Genomic DNA, 17942 nt, shown 5'->3' with positions numbered 1-17942 from the left:
TTCACTGATGCTGTTCAATCTGATTCATCTGGTTGAAACAGCTAAAACTCAAAAACATTTAGATTTTAATATCTCCCAGGAATATAAGGTAAGGTCATAACTGAATTAAATGGATTTCCTGTGTGGAAAGCATATTAATAAGCATGAATGAGAAGTTGTCAAATGAGCTCATAACATATGGACATCTGAGTTCTACTCAAAGCACATGCCACCCATAATATATGACTTACATTTGAAGTCTGTTAAAAGGTCCTGGTTTCTTCACATATATGAATGTTTTATGTATTGTTTAAATTTGATTTCTCTAATTGGATGAAATACGCTAATGATTTGTTGCTTGTTTTACTTTTGTGATAAATAACAAGAAGATGAGACTGTTTCCAACTCATACATTAAATATAAGCAAAATATCATAAAGTGAAGCCTTTTGTGGAATTTTGTCATCATCACAGAAATCCCAACTTTATGTTTTAGTATGTCAGGATTATGAGACACTTACACTTGGATCAAGACAACGCTATGTAATATGAGCTAAACAATCCACCAACAAAATATTTGGAGTTACCACAAGAGTCAAGTAAATGTCTGGATTTCTGGTTGAATGATTTTTTTTTTCTGCAAAGAGTAATTATGTGTATTGTTTTACACCTTCAGGCCAGAAATTTGTTTTCCCATACTAAATTTGAATATTTTAAGTTTCAAAGTTCAGTTTTAATTTCCTGAATGCATTTCTGGTGCCACACACATGAAGTTTTGGATTAGTATTTGATTTAGTATTTGTATGGAATGTACAATATTAATTCTCAATTCAATATCTGCTTTGGATTTTTTTAAGTCTTCCTCAATAATTTACAAATGTCTACATTTATGACATTCTATACTACAGTATATGCTCTAGTCAATTCTGTTAAAATGTTTTCCTCTGCTACATGAAAATAGTATGCTACAGTAAGTTTTTTAATATTTGCATATTTTGGAAAAATAAGGAACAAGTAACAGGTTTATTCCATGCTGAAAAGAAAAAAAAAACAATGTTTTGGCTGTGGAGCCTCTTCTTCACAGCCTAAACATTGTGTTTTTTTATTTTCTTTTCAGCATGGAATAAACCTTTACTTGTTCCTTTGCAGCCTACACATGCTGACGCAGCTACCCACCTGAACTACTTTTGGAAAAATATGCAGTTTGTGAAATTAACACTACTGGAAGGAACAATTTCTGGACTTATGAGGAGGTCTGACAAAATCAAATATGTTTTCAAAAGTCTGTCATTAATTTTGGTGATAACTACAGGTGTTTTAAATATTAAACAAAACTGACAGTCAATATTTTGTTGAAAACTCCCCTGAAAACTAATGAAAAACTGGAATTCAAGAAGCCACCAAACATTTCTTGTGTTGATTCTGGTGTTCTGACCTGAATAAAAACACGTAGTAGTCATTTGCAATTAAAACAAATTGACATGGAAATTGCTTTCCAGATTTAATCTCTGCCACAGCTTGTGCTTTAAGGCCTAAAGAGCACCACACACAGTCTCAGAGGAAATACACTCCACTCTCTCAGACACAAACCTTTAATATCTTTTTCTCTATCAAATAAATTAAAGATGAGTATGCTGTTTTGGCCGCATTAAATATGTATATCATACTTTATATCCATGTTTTAATTTATATTATTAGTATACTTTAAGATCCAGAATAAATCAGGTCACAACTTTTTTAATTACATAATTTAGTCTAGTACAAACTAAGATTTCCACAAATATATCATTCAAAAAAGAAAAAGATATGACAATACACACTGAAAGCATGTCCTTGTGAGAAAAGCCTATTTGTTATAGTACATCTTGAGGCAGTGGCAGAGGTTATATGGAAGGTAAAAGGCAAATCTACAAGAATCCAGACAAGATCTATATCCCTTAACTCAAAAACATAGGGTTCCTAAAATGCCTGGGAACCGAGTATATAGGTTCTATGAAAATTCTGAAATGTTCAGTGCTGCAGGTTTACAGTAGAACTGCTACCTACCACAGGAACATTAGATTAAGAAAATAAAAGTCTTAAGATAATACTATTTGTTCATTAGAATGCTTATTTAACTTTTTACATGATCCAATCAGCTTATGTCAGTAGCAGTAGAAAACTGCGATAATAAATGTAAAATTCAAATGTTTGATTATGTGTGGAATGGTAAAAATAGCTCATGAAAATTAATATTTACATATCTTATGTAGAAGCATTACATATTTAGAATTATAGTTCTTAGATATTTATTAAAGACAAAATACAGTGCTCCAGCTGCTGGAATTGATATGGAGAATGCACATAGTGTACATATTTCACTGCAAACCTCTAAAAGAGAGTAGTTGAACCAACATTAAATCCGGGAGACCTCTTACTCCCTTAGGTGTTTACTGTGATAAGGTAACGGAACAATGAATATTATTGTGTATTTAACAGCTGCCTGGTTAAAGAGGATCTCAGGAATGCATACAACTATTAAACTATGAAAACAAACACATTTGGATGCGGTTTAATGAGATCTTTCCCACATTAAGTACATAATAAAGATCTGCATTTGATTTTGAGGTGTTGGCTGAACCTTTGAAGCCTTAAACTTAAATGATTGCAGTGTTATGACCCTTTAACCTGATCACATCTGATCTTAGAAGTTGCGCAAGGCTGGTCCTTGTTAGTTGTAGAAAGGGAGACTTTAAGGAAAGCCCAGTTGCTGCTGCAAGGAGTGTACCAGTAGGTGGACCAGTAGGTGTTACTCTTTCCACTAGTCAAGAATTTCCATACCAATGCCTTAGTGTGGTATCATTGGAAAGTGTGCTGTAGGAGTACCAAGTAGATACATTCCATTGTGGCCTTAATTTGACAATATTGGTTGGATGACATGGGTTTCCCCTAAGTGTAAAACATTTTAGGATCCTTGGGGATGAAAAGTGCTCTATATACACAAGGAAATATTTTTCAATATATAAAATATACTTACCACTTATCATTTACCTATTATTCATGTCTTTCCTTTAACAATGTCTGTTATTTTTTCTGTTAAGACTGTAATTGCCATTATACATCAGCATTCCAGCAAAGATAAATTATTATGATGTCTTGAAGTTGAATGACTGATAATATCAGATGGAAGTAAAGGAATGTTACATCAGCTTGTGAATACTGGGTTTCAGATTCTTGTATGATGCAAATACATCTCAATTATGCACTGTCTCCTAGTCACCCTTAAAGGCCTGCTTCTAAAGACACTTATTGCTTTTCCATAAAAAAACAGACAGGCCAGGCCTCTTTTCCTATTTTGAACTATTTGCTTTTTGTGTGCTATTACTGTGGAATTAAGTTTTAAATGATTCCCTTCATTCAGCTCGCCTCCTGCAGCCCTGCCCATCTTCAGTCTTTTTTTTCTCTTTCCTCCCTCAGTATAGCTAAAGCCTTAGACTCTATGTTGCTCTCATTTTCACTGCCAGATCCTTAAAGGTAAATATGACAATTCCGTTTCTCTCATATTAGATTGCTCTGATAACAATTACTGAGTAGTGGAATCTAGAGGCTCCAGTTGCTCTAAATCGTGAGATCCACATCTTCTCAAGTTTCACTCTCTGCGAATTTATTCTGAATTTCTCTATTTTCAGGGATGCTATCTGTTCTTTCCACCTTCCGCAGGGCCAGGAGTGGACTACTACTGCTTATTTTTGTTTGTTAAGGTGGTTCTTTTTTTTGCCCAATTAAATTTTCAGTTTGAACCGATTTGTAATTTATCCACTCTTCCTGTTCTAAAGCAAGCCCTTATTTGAATATCCATAACCTAGTGGTCTCGCCCTCTCTAAACTGATCCGTCCCTCTGCTCCAAAATGATTCTCTTCTTTCTTCTAACAGCTGAGCTCCTAAAGGTTTTCTCATTGGCTCCTTCCTAGAATCTCCTCTTCGCCACCCCCTTTTGGTATTACTTTCTAGCAGAAAAGCCCTATCACTTTGGATAAGGTTAAATTTGCAGCTCACCTTCCTCCCGACAGCTGTCTCTATTTTCATTTCAGATTTTGAAATTATCGCTACTGTGACTTGCTATCCTAGTCGGTGCATTAAAATTATGATACCCGCATTTTACCTCACGCCAAATCTTTCTCCTATCTTCTCGCTTTCTACAACAGTTGTCTCTCAATGCCCACGCTAATATATCAGCTGCCACTCGGAAGGATATCAGACTTTGGATCTAAACCCCGTCTTCAGAACTGCCTCTCTTCTACAAGAATTGGTGTCCTTCTCTGAATGACCTCCTCCTTTTCACTAATACTTCTGTCTTTCAGTAATATTTAATGCTCAGTGGTTTTCTCTCTCTTCTTGTATAATTGTCAGCCCTTCTAGAGCTCTGCCATCCTACACTGCAGCACCTACACCGAAACAGACTTGGAAGGGAAGAGAGAGCCTCACAGCCTCCATCCCATTATAAACATTCCGGTAACCCAAGTCCCACCCCTCAGGCTCTGTTCCCAGCCCGCATTGCGTGCGCATGGCTGAAGGGGACGGTGCAGCCGCTAAAGTGTCCCAGGTGGGTACATGTGCATGATATAGCTTTTAACAGTTATGATTGTGAAACCTGAAAAAAGTGTCCTGAATTATAAAGAATTGAATTGTTATTGATAAATTAGCAGACACGGGTTTATTCTGCCGGTTTCTAATTAGAAATTGAACTTTGAGCTACAAATAACAATTTGGACAATGATACAAAATGTGCAGTGAGGCAAGGGAAGAAGTCACTCCTTGGTCTTTATTTATCACAGTTGATGGGAATTGCAACATGATTTCACGGGGTATTGGTGAACTTGATTTTATGTTGTTTGAAACAGCATATACAGTAGAAGCAGACTAATAAATAAACTACTGTAGTTGACAGATAATGTCTGCCTATATTTTCACCCTGGGGTTGGAGTGATGACTACAAACTTTCAGCAACTCATTTTGTACATGAAACAGCTTTGTACAGGTCGAGATTTGCCAAGGTCTGTATATCATTCTCGTCTGCTGATCTTTGTGACTTAATAGAGATGGAAGATCACAAGACCCGTAGAAAGACAGCGATCTGCATTCTTATCAACTGGTTTATTTTTCACAAAAACTGTCTGTAATGGAGAAAACAGGAGGTCTTGTATTTGTGATTGTAAATTCTATATCTTGATTTAGAACTGTTTCAGGATGTACAGCAAAAGGGCTCAGTGGAATAGCAACAACAAAAGCTGAACAATTGAGGTTTCCTTTGTGACTGGGCTTCACACCTCAGATAAAATTGTTTAGTTTTATCTAAAGGTTGATTTTTTTTCTTACTATGTAAACACAAAGACCTGTACTAAGTAAAATCAAACTTTTATTTGACTACTCTACTCCTCTGCACATCCATATATTTTATATAGTAGTTCTTAGACTAAATGGTACAAATGCTCAAGCAAGCACAATGATGCTCCATCGAACTCCTTATTTCAGAATATTTTGTTTTATATGTCTGTTCTTGCCTTGCACCCATTTTTCCTTCTCAAATCTTAAATGTTCAATTCTGACTCCTCGTGATAGCACATGATTGAATACAGATGCTATACTTTTTATACCCAAAAAAAACAGAAGTTGAGACTAATCTGGTTCATGTTTTTTTGTCCTTTGGTGTTTGAAAGACTCACTCGATGAAAAAAAAAATGAAACTGAGACTTAATTATAATTACCAAAGACCTTTAGATAGTGTATCAGGTTTTTTTATCTTTGATCTGGCAGTGGTAATTAAGAGAACAGTACAATCATAGGGGTGGTCTACATAAAACATACAAAAAAGAGAACCACCGACCTAATGGAGTTCAGGAGAAAAACAAACATGAACAACAAGCATGAATCACCTACTCACTAGCAGATAAATACAGGTCTTTCCCCCCCCCAGCTTTCTATGTTAAAGCATCCCTACATCATTTCAAATGTAAAACCTTGTTGGATTGTTATAAAAGGGGAAGATTCCCAATGCCTTGTCCAAATGACCAGGCTGTCATCCCTCAAGTCAGGAAGGGCTAAAGCAAAATCACGACCAAACAACTCAAATCCAATATTCACTATCTCTGAAAATCTGTTTTAAAAGAATCATAGAAAACAAGAAGAACAGAACACAAACTTCACTTTGTAATGTATTCCATAATCCTCTCTGCAAAGAAGTGCCTCCTCTCTTTCTAAAGTTGTTACATGCCTAAGGCAAAAACAAATCACCCGACTGAATTTCACACTGTGTGGTGGAAGGAACCAAAAGTAGCAACAAGCATATATTGTCTATTGTTTTGAAGGCTGAATGTTACCATAATAAAACTGAGACTAACATATCACAACAGATTTCTGGGAAACAGCTAAATCGTCTCCAAACCAGATTTTAATAAGAGACTCCCGTCTATGTACTGCCTTGCTTAATTTTCAAGTTTATTGAAACAAGCAAGAACTTTTTAGCCATACAAACTTGCTAAGCTTAACACAGTATAAGATTTGTTATAGTGCCTGCATGTCTAAGAAAATGTTTTTTTAATTAGTCTAATTCTATATGCAAAATATAACCCTTTTTGTTTCCTATTTTGCTCAGAATATTTTTTAATTGTACGTTTATTCCAAAATCAGTTATATTTGTACAGTGCAGAAGACCAATCAATTGGTGAACAATTAATAATAATTTATAATGGGAAATTAATTTGCATTGCTTGATCTTGTCCTGAACTCATCTTTGATGTTTTAACATCAATCAGCACTTACTTCATGAATCAGTATGAAGCAGATTCACGTGATGATGTCAGACAAGTTTACCACAACATTCCACTTTAAAATGATTAAAAATGTATTTATCAGCACAAAAATGAGGAACCACAAAAAGCAAAAACACTATAAAAAGGCCATTTATTTGGAGAAAAAACCCTGAAATATTCTGATGGATAGTAACTTGTTATTTCACAAGTGCATACTTGTATTTAGCTCATTTAACACAGTGATCTCTACTTTTAATAGGTAGGCAACTTTTTATAAAACAAATAACTTGCTACTGCTATGAATTCTTCAGATTTACTTTGTAAAATGAGGAGAAATAACACATTTCAAATTATAAAATATTTTTTTGAAAACCTTCAAATGCTTCATGTATAGAACTATTAAGGTTTCCTACCTGAGCTCAAGTCTTACATACTGTACATAATTATACAGCAAGACCAAGCTTAATTTACACCCCTGGAGACAAATAAAGCATTTTGAATTAAATTTAATTGAATTAAAGTAATTCATCTCTTATTATTGTATATAATAAGTGTGTTTCATATTGTAAATATATATAGTATTGAAGAAAATCATGCACAGGTTTTAAGAGTACATGTAAACTTATGAAGATTAATCTTCTTTTAAGATAAAGTTTGAGAAAAGACCAGACGTTCATCCAGATTTATCAGGGGTGCCATCGGTAACTTTACCTGTTTGAGGGAAATATGAGCAGGGAGTGTTTTTCAGACCTTGCCAAGGACACACATATTTACCATGAAACACTGTAGAAATATTCACTAAAATTTATTCTAAAACTCATTTGTTGTGTTTTGCATACCTCTCACATTATATTAATGCTAGTTTTGGATTCGGTGCTGTAACATTAGAAGAAATAATTTGAAATGATAGACTTCACACAATTTTTTTAGTTCACAGCCTTATTAAAGATTCCCGCACTTTTTAGTTTTAGATGTTTTACAAAAACAGGGAGGTTAATTTGTAAATTGAAGCAATTTTAAAGGGCATTGCAATTGCTTAGAAAGATATCAAAGGCATCACTGATTCTACGTTTTTCAGCAGTTTTATGTAATTGAGTTTGAGCTTTGATAAAAGAATAATATTTTGGGACATTTTCACTGGCACACATCACGTTAGAGACTGACAGGAGCAATGTATGTAACATAAGATAGCAATCCAAGACCAAGAACAGCTGGAGAGCTAATTAAACTCACTTACGAATAAGAGCATATTAAATCACTTCTATGAGCTACAGATGGTACTGACATAAATAATGTGAGAAAACTAGTAAAGTGTTTTTGCTTTGTTATTGCTGTGGTTTGATATAACATCACCTGAAGAAAGTTAAGCAACTGAAACATTGTATTTCTTCTTTCTACTTTTCAGTATGGGATTTATTTTTAATTCTTTCCTCGCAAAAATATGTGATATTTACTGAAATGTACAACTACAATTTTAGAGGAAGTAATTCAAATGCTCTGCATTTACGTTTATCAGAGCTCATTCTCATGTACTGCATTGTCACTGTGTCTTTAGTAACAAAATGAAAACAATAACAAAAAGAATACAATTAAGGTGGTCCAAAATTACTTGATAAAACCAGTCATGAAATCTGCTTTACAGCTCTATCTTGTCCAATCCTCCGAGTGATGTCCCAATTCTTCCAAACTGTGAGCAAAATTCACACCTGATTAAGTTCAAATTTCCTCCATTTAAAATGACAAAATCTGAGGTGATGTGCATAAATCCCAGGGAAGATACAATAATGCAAGGGTATTCAGACCCTTTAAAGTTTTCAAATGTTGCTGGGTTACAAATGGTACAAATATTTTTCCAATTCGTATTTTTGTTGCAAACAAATCAAAATTAGTTAATAATCAGCAGATATCTTAAAGAAAGTCCAAAATTGAAATATGCTTGCTGGCATAAGTATTTAGACCCCATACTTGATAGAACCACCTTTTGCTGTAACAAGTTTTAAGTATTTTGGGGAAGGTGTCTACCAGCTTTGCCACAGATCATTTCATTTCAAATCATGCCACAGATTCTCAATTGTGTTGAAGATGGGACTTCCACATACCACTCAATGACATTCAGCTTTTCATTCTTGAGCCAATCCAGTGCCAGCAGCCATATCACCCTGCAACTCACAACTGGCAACTCACTGAAGCTAAGCAGGTGTGAGCCTGGTCAGTACCTGGATGTGAGACCTCCTGGGAAAAACTAAGGTTGCTGCTGGAAGAGGTGTTAGTGAGGCCAGCAGGGCGCGCTCACCCTGCGGTCCAGGTGGGTCCTAATGCCCTGGTATAGTGACACGGAGACTATACTGTAAATAAGCGCCGTCCTTCGGATGAGATGTAAAACCGAGGTCCTGACTCTCTGTGGTCATTAAAAAATCCCAGGGTGTTTCTCGAAAAGAGTAGGGGTGTAACCCTGGGATCCTGGCCAAATTTCCCATTGGCCCTTACCAATCATGGCCTCCTAATAATCCCCCTCTATGAATTGGCCACATTACTTTGTTCTCCTCCCCCCCCCCCCACTCAGACGGCAGGCGGAGCGACGCGCCGGTTGGAGTATTCTTGGTCACATTTAATGGCAACGTCAGCTCAAAGATTTGGTTCAAACCACCAAATGGAGACTGGTGTGCCGACAAGCGGACCCTGCTGATGAGGGATTAACGCTAGGAAAGAGAGAGAGATTCTTGAGCCAATCCAATCCTGGTCTCATTTTACCACAAAACCTTTTCCCAAATTTTAGCTGGATCACTCCCTTGCTGTCTGGTAAACTTCAGATGGGTTTTAAGGTGGTTCATTTGGAGTAACAGCTTCTTTCTTGCACTTCTTTCTTGCAAAGTTGGTAAAAACCCTCCCATACAGGCCAGAGCTCTTGATATAGGTGACTGATGCACCTTTACTACACTCTCAGCTTCTGAACTTTCTAGGTTTTTCAAAGCTGGCCTCTCAGTGGCTTCCCTCACAAGTCTCTTTCTTGTTTGGATGCTGAATGTTGAGGAATGGCCTTTCCTAGGCCGTGTCTAGGTGGTGTGATGCAGTTTCCACTTCTTGTTTATTGAGCCAACTGTGTTCACTGGGATATCCGAACAGTTTGATATTTGTTGTACCCTTTTCCTTATCTATGCAATTTTATCTCTAACTTCCTTAGAATGCTCTTTAGCCTTAGTTTTTTTCTCATTAGATTCTGGCGAATAATCCTTAACTAGGATTGTAAATGTGACAGTCACTTCAATGATGCACAAGCAGAGCCCAATGGTAGCAATAATTGCTTACACTTATATAGTGCTTTTCTGGACACTCCACTCAAAGCGCTTTACAGGTAATGGGGTCTCCCCTCCACCACCACCAATGTGCAGCATCCACCTGGATGATGCGACGGCAGCCATAGTGCGCCAGAACGCTCACCACACATCAGCTATTAGTGGGGAGGAGAGCAGAGAGTAATGAAGCCAATTCATAGATGCAAGTATATCCTCATTAGGGCAATTTCTTTCAGTAGTGTAAACCTAAAGCTCTTAGATCACAGGGGTCTGAATACTTATACTTTTTTTACATTCTTTCAGATATCTGATTTTGTCTTTAAAACATCTCTGTTTGAGCATTTGAGTTTGCAATAAAAATGTTGATTGGAAAAATGATGTGAATCATTTGTGATCCAGCAACATTTGAAAACACATAAAGGGTCTGAATACTTTTGCAAAGCACCATATTTACTTAATTCCCAACAACTTGGACACAGTAGCCCAAAACCATGCCCTAGTATGAGAAATATGGGAGTCTTGTTTGATCCTGTACTCTGTTGTGATGCACAAATAAAAGCAATCTGTAAACTTTTGTACTTTCACCTCAGAAACAGTTGGTTTTTTCTTGATTACCCTGTGCAGTAGTAGCTTTTACAGTGGTCTCCCTACCTTCTCCTTATAAAAATTGAAATGGTCCAAAACTCGGCCTTTTAACTCCTACTGTCTTAAAGGTATTCAAAACCACATCACCACAATTCTGACATGTCTTCACAAACTCCCCATTACCCTGCACATTTAGGTTAAAATTTTACTTTAAACTTTTAAAGACCAATACACCACATTGTAGAGAAATAGGTACACTTCTGTTACTTCAGAATGCTTTATGATGTCAATAGCATGCTCAACTAGCACAAAGAGTATGAAAAAATCTTGTTAGGATAATGAATTCAAAATGCTATAATGCAGAGGTGGTAAATAGCTTATTTAAATTAATTCCAGACAAAGATGAGATGCACAAAAACATCATGACTGGTGATGGGGTCCAAGAAAGAATTAGACATAATATGGGAAACTTCTGCAAAAAATCGTCAACAAATCATATTAAAAACTGAAGATTACTATCTTGTTTTAAAGCACATCAATTTCAGGCAGTAATTGGATTTTAAAGAAAACAGGATAACAGTTCAGAACATCAAAAGAACTTTGGATCAATTAAAACTATGATAAGACGTTTTTAGGAGGGAAATAGAGTGTTACAGCCACAAGATATGGGTAAAACATTTAAATATGGGTAAAGCATATGTTCTTAAAATGGACATGCAGGAAGTATACCGTGTCTGTAATTTAAAACTTTGTGTGGTATGCAGTGAATTTAGATCAAGTTATATGCAATCACCTTGTGGCTAGTTTCTATAACTTGAGTTTAAATGTTTAGGATTTGTATTTCATTTAATCTGCTTCCATGTCATTCTCTTTATTTTCATTTCAGCATTTCATTTCTCTTTGAGGAAGCATGCATGGTTTATAGTTGTATGCGAACCGTTTCGACAGATGACAGGAGAAGTTGCTATGGTTGACAAATTACTGTATGATGTAATGTTTCCTGGAGCTGCAGAAAATAGAAAGAAAAACAATTTCAATTAATATTTTGTGTGCTCTAGGAAACTTCAGGTATCTTGAACGTGAGTTTGCTGGAACACTACTCATCATTTGGATGCAATTCTTGCATTTTTCTGATAGCAAAAAATAAATAAATGTAAATATATTTTAATGGTGTCATACAGGCACTAAGTACAGGTTTGTGGAGGGAGCCAGAGCCTAAACCCAGAAGCAGCAAGTACAAGGCAGGACACAAGTTCTGTACAGAATATCACAGGGAACACAAAGTCACATATACACTCACACCAGAGTCAATTTTCTCAAAAGTCAAATTAACCTACCAGTATGTCTTTAGAAAAACGGAGCACCTGGATGAAACCCCAGACATATTGCACCCCAGAATTCAACCAAGGGCCCCAGCACTGTGAGGCAGCAATGCTAATCACTGCACCACCATGCTGCCCTTTAGAGACTGAATCATGTAATTGAAAATATTGCTAATGCTTAGCTTTTTATGTGTTCTGCAAATGCTGAAAAAGAACTTATGCAACATTACTTTACTCTGAAAACGAACTCATAAATGTTTTTGGAAAGACTTCTAAATGTTCCAGAATGACATTATGTTTCTGGAAATGTTTTTGAAATGTGACAAACTCTCCTAGTTCACATAAATGCTGTACTACCAGAAACTAAATACATCTTAAGATAAACCTGTTACTGGACATTGTACCTTCTTCCCCAAAGTAAAAAAATAAAAATGTACTGTATGTTCACACTTTTCTGTGCATGTAATCAAATACACCATTTACAAATAAAATATACCAAACACATGTCTTATAAAATATACATGTGCAATTCATGACTTAAGGAATCTTTTATAAATCTGTAGAAATCAGTTCTACTTTTCAAAGCAAAATAGAAATGTTTTTTGGGTGGTGAATAATTCAGATTTTATTTTGAGGCTGGTTCTCAATGTGAGCAGGATGATCAATTTACTTACACACTTATGAAGTTAGACCAGATCTTCACAACTCAAGTTGTTTAGGGTCACTGTTTTTGCAGGGTTATATCCTACCTGAGCTCCTGCTAAATAGCTCCTAAGAACTACCTAATAAATCTGTTTGCTGAATTAGCCCAGATTAACACATGCCTCCTGTTTATCAGATGCTGAGCTATAAAGAGACCTGTTAAACCTGCCGGATTGTGGACTTTCAGGACCAGCGTTGTGTACCTTTGAACGAGTCTATTCTTTTTCACTTTTGGTTTGCAATAGTTTTTTTTTACTTACGCTGAATTCTTCAAAAAAGAAGAACCCCAGTAGTTATCAGTGTTAAGGACCCTGTTTTAGTGGTGTCAATAAGACTTTTGAAAAAGGGGAATGTATTCATTCTTTGAATGCCACAGCAAAACCCCTTTCACAAGCCTAGAGCTTTTTTGTTACAACTCTGCTAATTTTATCTGTTTTTTTCACAAAAACATTTCTTAATGCATGACATTGATGAATGCATGTAAAAGATATGGTGCAGGTAGGATACTATTACAAAAAGGAAAAGGGGAAAAGGTCCAAAATATGAAGATTAAGCCCTGTACTACAAGGGCAGGATGTTTGCTTGCCAGTGAAGTGTGACTTCAGAGATAGAGGAAAATGTCCTTAAAGACAAGGTAAGCAACATCGGAGAGTAACATATCTCTCCAAGAGCTACAGCCTGTTCATTTAGTATCATCCCTACAACATTGTATTTTTTACTAAAGCAAACAAGAACTCTGCATTTAACAAAAGTATTTTATTTCTAATTGAACGCAGTACATCTTATTTTATTTTGTTTGATTGTGTCAATGTTATGTCCTGAAAGATTTCATCTCATATGGAAAGAAATAGGCAACATAATAGTTTTTCTCAGTGTTTTCATAAGCCAATTACTGTTAATAAAACTGTTTATGTCTTTAATAGTCTCAAGTTTATTATATAAGCAATAATCTATATATGTGACAGTCCTACATTTTAAAATGTTTATGAGCTCTGAATGTGCTATTATTTCCCAACATTCTCCCATTGGAATACAATCCCTGAGGAGCAAGGTGCCCCTAATTAGACTCTTCCATTGACACACTGTAAGGAATCTTGAATGTCATTTTATGAACTGCTTAAAAGCATCCTTTCCAGAATGACAGATAGAACTTGTAATCTTGTGATTGTGAATTGTTTTGCAATGCCCTAATAGTGTTCTGAGTTTGTATTTGCTTATATATTTTAAAATTTAGGGTAGAGGGTAATTTAACAAAAAGCAATTTTATGTAAACAATAGCACGGCATGGTGGCACAGTGATTAGCATTGTAGCCTAGGGCTCAAGCTTCAATTCCTGGGATGCTATCTGCATGGAGTTTATAAGTCCTCATTGCGTATGCATGATTTTCCTTCCATAATCCAAAAACCTACTGGTAGGTCAGTTGACTTCTGGGACAATTAGCCCTGGTGTGAGTGTGTGTATGTCTGTGTCTATGTTTGCCCTGTGATGGACTGCTGTCCAGGGTGTATCCTGCTTTGCGACCGTTGCTTGCTGGGATAGGATCTGGCTAACCTGTGTGTATTGGATAAAAAAGTTAGAAAATGGATGGAAGGATATAAAAATTATGTCCTACTACAAATATTTTCTAGTTTCTATAAATAAGCTCAAAAGCTATCCAAACATATTGAGCATGTTTAAAACAGTTGTTTTTTAGTCGCTAAATGAAATGTTTAACAGCATAATATAAATGGATGAAGAACAACAATTGGAAGCAGACCTTTCCTGTGAGACATATTTTATAACTTAATAAATAGGGTACTCATACTATCTTTATTTGTGTGAGTGATACATCAATAAACAATACCCCAAGGCAACAACAACTGGGATTTGTTTGAGCTAGTTAAATAATTTCCAGCGACAGAAAAAATACAATTGAAATGTCACCCATTTTTCGGGAAAATGAAAAAAAAAACACCATAAAAAGACACACTCTGCTAATACTGTATATTACAACCATTACTAAAAACAAAATGATGTAGCAAATATTTCCTTGTAACTGAGTGCCAGTGAGGAATTACTAGCAACTATTTTAGTTAGGTAAAGAAGGCTGAATGTTGAATCCAACAAAGTAAATGGATAAAATATACCAATCAAGTGTTATGTTAATTTAACTAACGACTAATGCTGTTAAAATGCTTTTCACATTCACTTAGAGTTGATTCAGCTTTTGAACAGGAGCAAGTCAAAAAGACCATCTCTTCTAAGGTCATTACACATCCATCATGTTTCACCTGTACTTGTGTAAATAACATTTATCTTAAACAAGAGCCTGAGCACTTTACAGATTAGAATGACAGTGATATGCAGTTGGGTTTCTCTCCAAAAAGGTGTCTGAAAGGTATGGCATGGATCACTGCTAGAGAGAGATCTTATAGCACCTGCCTTCTGTTGAATTTGACATTAAAATGTTCTTTTTCATAGACAGCCAAAGCAAATAAGTGATCTTCTCCTCTAATCAATAAACTCTTAATGTGTTAGTCAGTTTTGCGGTGTTGCTAAGATAGCGTGTTTCCAATTATGCTACTTCATGTACTGTATCTCAGTTAATTAAGTTCACACAATTGCAGTTATACAATAATGTGTATGATAAAATAACTTTTGAATTTCTAAACATTTATGAATAATTTAATGACATCTGGTGTTATGCTTTGTACTCTAATTCTCCTCTGAGAACAGCTTCCCCACACTCTACTGCATCCTTTTCAGTTACAATTTTTAGGTTTTACTTCTTTTAGCACACACACAAACTTTCCAGCAAATTCGTAATAAGAACAAGCTTGAAATTCTGAAAATAAATTATGTAAAGCACTTCGAGAAGCCACTCAAAAGTGCTATATTACGTAAAAATAGAGTTTATTATTATAAAATCAATTTTCCTAGATTACACAGTGTAGTGGAATCTCTGGAACAGAGACAGACTATCTTCCTCAATTTAAATTCTAATTCTCCATGATCCCCATTTCTCACATCACAATACAGAATTGAAACCAGGGAACTTTTTTTACACAGGACGTTGTGAGAGTCTGGAACATGCTGCCCAGCCATGATGTTGAAATCAATACATTGGCTTTTTTCCAGAAATGGTTGGATGAAATCAGATCACTTGTCTTCTAAGAATAAAACAAGTTAAATGGGCTGTGTGGTCTCTGTTTATCATACTGTATGTTTCATATGTTTCTTTGACATTGGTTGGCATGACTTCCAACATCAGCCAGACTGAACTCAGAAGCCGGAGTTGTAATACAGCAAGAACAAGGGGGTGCATGGCATTGTCAACCTACAGGAAAAAGAAAAATAGGGAAATTTAAACAAAACGACAAAACCAGCCAATAAAATGATGCCAAAACATCACTGATTATTATTCACACTTAGAGTCACGATAGACATAAAGTCAGTTTAGAAAATAGCATTACTAATAACAGTTATTTTGTATTGTAATTAACGGAGTAATTTTGTCATGTTTAGATACATAAAGAAAATTTACCTCAGTGTTTAGTATGTCTGCAACTAGAAGCAATAAGGTACTTCTAGAGGGCATATCTACTTCGCTGAGTTTATTCTAATTGGTTTGTTGGTTTTGTCCCTCACCAAGAGGGATAGTTTGGGTTAAATTACTGTTTGCTAACAGGATAGGAGTTTCAGAAATTATTATGGAGTATCTTTGTAACCCAAGTAAAAACATTAAGGATACACCTCTTGTTTTGAATATGTAAATAATCTGTTTGATTTAACAACAATGGATTTTGCATTTCCTTGTTAATAATGCTGCGCTACAAACCGAACATCTGTGCTTTACTACGTTTGGTTTAGGACTCCACTAAATTTCCACTAAAATCTTTATCATCCACCAGGTCAGTGAATGTTTACCCTTCTTTTATATTCTAAAACAAGGTAGTGTGTATGAACCCTTTCAATATTTTATACATAGATATAAAAAAACACTGAGAGAACAATTGATGCTGCATATTAATTCATTACAATCCTAGTAAACAGGGATAGGGTTTTCCCCATTACTATGTAAAGCAAACTGACAATTTTATAACTATACATTTTTGTAGGGATAATCAACCAAACATTCTGCAGAAAACATTATAGCATTTTAAAGCTCACAGTGCCCAGGTTATACCCAGTGTTAAGAATTGGATGGATTCTTGTGTGCATCAGTTTATGACATTCCAATAGAAGAGATTTTAGTTAAACCAATTATACTTAAGGAACTTGGACCGATGGACAGCTGTGGTTCAAATACAAAACTACCTGCTTTTTGACTGGTTCTTAATTCATTTCCAGTCCAAACGGGATATATAAAAATGTTCATATTATCTGCAACATTTCTGATGGCAACAGACTGTTCAACTTTCTGGATTAAAAGAAAATTTGCTTGCTTTCTGGATTTTTTGTTTATGTTTTATCTCAGGTTTTGCACAACCCTTCTAATGGATGGTATGTGCTTTAACCTGTCATAGATGTGGTCAGGGTGGGACTGGCATGTACGAACACATGTTTTGGAAAAAATCATGTGACATTGTCAAGTGCTGTGTCAATGAGCCCAAAACTGATTTTACTCTATGATGATTCCTGCTGTTAATCTTCAGTCAATCTTTTAGGAGTGGACACTAGAATTTCTTCTAAAAATTTGGTTGCATTAATTTACAGAAATAGTCCTTATAGAAAGAAGTCGGCCAGGCTATTCTGTGCTGCCAGAAAATCTGTGTCACATTCACATTCAGACCCAGAAACCATTATTGATACTCAAAATCTGAGTAGTTTTTTACTGGCAAACCTCTACCTGTATTCCAATCTCACACACATTAAAGTCAAATGCAACTAATGATTTAAAAGTGACCGTGTTTCTGATCATTTTCCACTTCAGAACAAGGCTTAATCATCTATTTCATAGTTAAGAGTAAATCACCTTCATGAAGATTATTGCTGGTGAAACATCGATATTTGAGATGACCATTTTTGTGTACTTAGGATACTCCTCTTTCAGGTTTTCTAGATTTCTATTCCCTTTTTTATTTTTTTAGTATGATAAAGTGATGTATCAAACTTTTGTGATGTGCCACAGTTAGCTTGGGATATTGTATTTGATGTATATCAAATTCAATCAACTTTCAAATATTCATTAATATAGTTTTAACAAGTCTCTGAAATTCAGTATTTCTGATGGTATTGTCTCAGAAACATCTGTCCTAAGCGTCTAGGATTTTGAATGAAACAAACTTGTTTGC

The sequence above is a fragment of the Lepisosteus platostomus genome, chromosome 3 (assembly GCF_059453375.1).
Source record: "Lepisosteus platostomus isolate fLepPlt1 chromosome 3, fLepPlt1.hap1, whole genome shotgun sequence".
In the NCBI taxonomy this organism is placed as follows: Eukaryota; Metazoa; Chordata; class Actinopteri; order Semionotiformes; family Lepisosteidae; genus Lepisosteus; species Lepisosteus platostomus.
This window is presented reverse-complemented; position numbering follows the sequence as displayed.